This window comes from Parasteatoda tepidariorum, chromosome 4 (genome assembly GCF_982258835.1).
Source record: "Parasteatoda tepidariorum strain Cologne lab strain chromosome 4, Ptep-v5.0, whole genome shotgun sequence".
Classification (NCBI taxonomy): domain Eukaryota; kingdom Metazoa; phylum Arthropoda; class Arachnida; order Araneae; family Theridiidae; genus Parasteatoda; species Parasteatoda tepidariorum.
In genome coordinates this window covers 23,017,792-23,022,205 of record NC_141758.1, presented here as the reverse complement: position 1 = coordinate 23,022,205, position 4,414 = coordinate 23,017,792, and positions in this window count along the sequence as shown.

Here is a 4,414-nt window from a genome sequence, read left to right as displayed (position 1 = left end):
ACAAAGGAACACCTGCTACTAAATGATGGTCAAGATGACCCACCTAACACGCTCAAAATGTTTCCCCCACAGAGTTACAGAGGTTATAGGGTTATCCTTCTTAAGGGTATGTTCTAAATGCAAAGTCATAAACTTAGTCCGATCTAATATTTTAAAATTAGTTGCATTATTTATATTGTAATTAACTAATTGTAATTATTTAAATTATTTCCGTTGTTTATGACTATGATTTAACTATTACATTCACAGCAACAAATTAGTTAACAAAAAATGATTTATCAATCGAAAACAAATTAAAAAAAGAAAAGTGCATTAACATTTAATTAATTTTGTAATTTTACTCCTTTAAATTTGTTAATGTTGAGCAAGACATTTTATAGATGCATTCTAATCATAATGACATGAAATGGTTTTTCGCTCAGCAAAAACATATTGAATCAGGAATAATTTGTGATTTATATATTGATTCTGACATAGATTTGAATTTAATCATGAATATGAATTTTTCAGCATACAAAATATTAAAATTAACTTTATGATATTAATTTAATTTAATGATAAAGCACAAGGTACAAAAAAAAAAATAAAACAAAGGAAGGACGTAAAAGAGATTGATTTCTCAAACTGAATTTTATTTTAAAATGACTTTGAATTTTAACAAGTCTTCTGATTTTTCTGCTTTATTCCAAGGTGAAAAATTAATTCAATTTTCATGATAAAGGAAAAGGGATGAAAAAAATTAAAACAAATGAAGGAATTAATTTTCATTTTGAAATGACTTTTAATTTTAACAAGTCATCTGATTTCTCTGATTTAGTCTAAGATAAAAATTAAGTTTACATAAAAGGAAATATATATATATTTACACAAATTAAAATATATGTATATATATTTTCCAGCGTGCCATATTTAAATATGTTTCTTATTTAACGAAGTATAATCTAAACACATTGTTAATTCTAAAATTATGACCTAACATTTATTGTATATTAGAGTCTATTGTATATTAGAGTGTATTGTATATTAGAGTATATTGTATGTTATACATGGTTATTATTTTTTTTTTAACTTAACAATGTAATATTATTTTTCGAATTATAACTATTCGAAACAAAATTGATAGCTAGATAGCGAAAAAGACTAATGAAAATTTTAAAATTTTTTTGAAAAACCTAATGATATTGGGAAATTATGTTATATACTTTTAAAATATTTAAAAAATTTCAAGTATAAATTGAATGAAATATATTTAATGACTTTAAATTATTCTAAAAAAACATAGAGAAAACAATTTACAAAAATATCATTAACATAAACAATGTAAAAGTTAAAATCCTATGAAAATGAAGTTTTAAAAAAATATTTACAATTAAACAAGAAATAAATCTGAAAAATTTGTTGTACTCCTTAAAACTATTACAGAGTTTTCATGAAGACTTATTTTATTAATAAGAATTAAGAATTACGGGTTACAAAATTAATCCCAAAAATGAACAAAAAGTACCATTTAGTTTAAAAACGTTTGAAAAATAACAAAGACCGAGGAATAAAAATTATTATAGAGAAATTTTCAAAAAATATCATTTTCTTCGGATTTTCATTAACTAACAAAAAATCAAAGTAAAGAACGAAGTTTGAAAATTAAAATGTGAGGAAAATGCATTTCAAATTTACATGACTAAATGTAGAAAGTAATAAAGTCAGACAAAAATAATTACTACACCAGGTATACTGACAAAAAATGCATTAAACTATGTCTGGCGCACAAGGAAAGGAATAAATTAAGAGATTACTGAGCAACCTTAGAATTGTCAGCCCTGTGTATAACTAAAAATTGTAATGCTAGTAGTATGCTAGTGAAAATTGAGGTACGACTCTACTATCAATAATGGCAATCAAAAAAATCAAAATAAACTATCTGAAGTCTTTTTTAACAGAAATTAGAAATATCAATAATCAAAATTTCTTTATATAATTTTTTTAATTTTTTTATTTTGATCATATATATTATATATATATTCGCACGTGTTCATCTCCCCTATTGATAAATCTATTATGTAAAAAATTAAAATTTTCAAAATTACAATTAACTTTAGTATGTAAAACCAGAAATATATGCAAACTAAGAATAAAGAAATTTAATTTTAAGCAATATTCTATTTTGTATATTTTATTAACATAAAGTTTTGTTGACGAAATTATTCTGTCGACATCGGCGATTGTATACACCTTGGCTATTGCATTGGCACTTGCTGGACAAAAGCAGTGATGGTTTTTTTAGAAAATAATAAATAAAGATTTATTTTTCAGTTTTAAATTATAACATTAAAATATTATTTTAAAATATAACATTAATATATATTAATTAATATATAATTATAGCATTTATAGCAATAGGAAAGAAAACTTAAGTAATACAAAAAGTAGGTTTTTGTTAGTAAAAGATTATATTATACCCTAATAGCGACGAAAAAAATTAATATAATAAAGAAACAAGGTTCTATTAGTTTTTATAATACATTAATAATTATCTTTAAGATTTGAAATGATAAGTCATTTTTAAAGATTAAGAGTTCGTTAAAATATGCCTTATATTGTAAAAATACTGACTGTACTTACTTGTAATACTTACTGACACAATTATTTATTGACTAAATTTTTTCAAAGATAAGGTATGTATGCATGTATGTAGCATAATAAACAAATACAATAACAGCAAATACAAAATTTTCGGCTTTTCAGCAAGAAAAATTTGCAGTGAATAAAATCTTTCGCAGGGCATGACATATACTGTGATGTATATATTGTGCAACTACTGAAAGCCCGAGCATAATTTTTCACTTTATAAACCCTTCCTGTAAAGAGATAAGGCTTTCGATTTAAATAAATGAATATATAACTTTTTTTCTCGATTTTATAATTATTAATACATTTTGCTAACCGTTAAAAACAGATTTCCCTAACATTTCTTCTTTAAGAAGAGATAACGAAATTATTCGTATAAGAGTTATGCTACAGTTAAATTTCCGCGCATAGCCATGATTGAAAAATAATAAAAAATCAAATATAATCCAAATATTCACAAAATATATTTTTAATAAAACAGTAGTATAATTGTAAATTAACGAATAAATAAATATAGATAATAGAGATAAAAAATAAGTTTAAATGACATGACATCAAAATAATGAAAATTTTGACATTTAAAAATTGAAAATTTTCCTAAAATTTTTTTACAAAGTTTTGATAAAAAATCACTATAATTAATAAAAATTTGCATTGTACGTAAATTAAACTAAATAACTACAATTAGGAGAAGTTAACATTAACATCATTAAGTTACAATCGAAATAATGAAAAAACTGGTATAAGTTGAGTATCATAACTAAGAAAAAATAAATGCGGATAAATGTAAACCAAGGAAAAATTTAAACCAACATTAAAACCTTTGATAACTTATACTTAAGAATCATTACGCAATGTTTATAAGAAATTAATAATAATTAATAACTGAACATTAATAACATAACATAAATTTAATTAAATAACTGCAAACTAAAATTATTAACTAACATTAAGTTATAATTCTTGGAAATGTAGGATTTTTAAAACACCATTTATATTAAGTGATAAATATAGAATCATTTTATTTCATTTTTGAAAAATTGTCTGAAATTAAATAATTTAAATTTAAATCAAGAATAAATTTTTGAAATTTTAAGATAATAACTTTCAAAAAAACACGTGCTTTCCTCTACTAATCAGCATTATAATCAGCTTGTTATAAATAATTTGCAAATAAGAGGTGATAAAGGATAATCCCCTAGCACCCCTCTCCAAGCTTCATCTTAGTTCTTCACCCCTGGGATTTTCCTTCTCCGATTTTGACAGTTGAAGATTGATTAAGGATTACGCCCACTGAAGAGGGGGAGAATTCGTGTGATGAAGGAGCAGGAACGCGATTTTCTAACCTGAAGGTGGGGTAGAGGGTCATAACAATAGATATGATCCATCAATGTGTCAAAGGGGAAAATGTGTATTATGAATAGATCTTTGAAGTGGTGACGCTTGAATTTTAACAAATGCCCATCGCCAAACATTTGACGAATGAAATATCTCTTTAGCAACCCCTAAAGATTATACCACCACGTGTTGTCAATATAGTATTTTTAGCAATCAAGATGGATATATTTTTTCATAATTCAAAATTTGGAGAAAAAAAATCCTGAAACATGAAAAGTAGTTCTATTATTTTCATGGGGAATTGAAGAACAAGACAGCTTGGTCTTGTATCAGAAAAGAAAACGGGTGTTGAGCATAAAACAGCAATTTTTTGTTAATTACTTGATGATTCATTACACTATCACTTCGTTTAACAACTCCTATACATCTATCTGAATCATTTTAGTTTTGT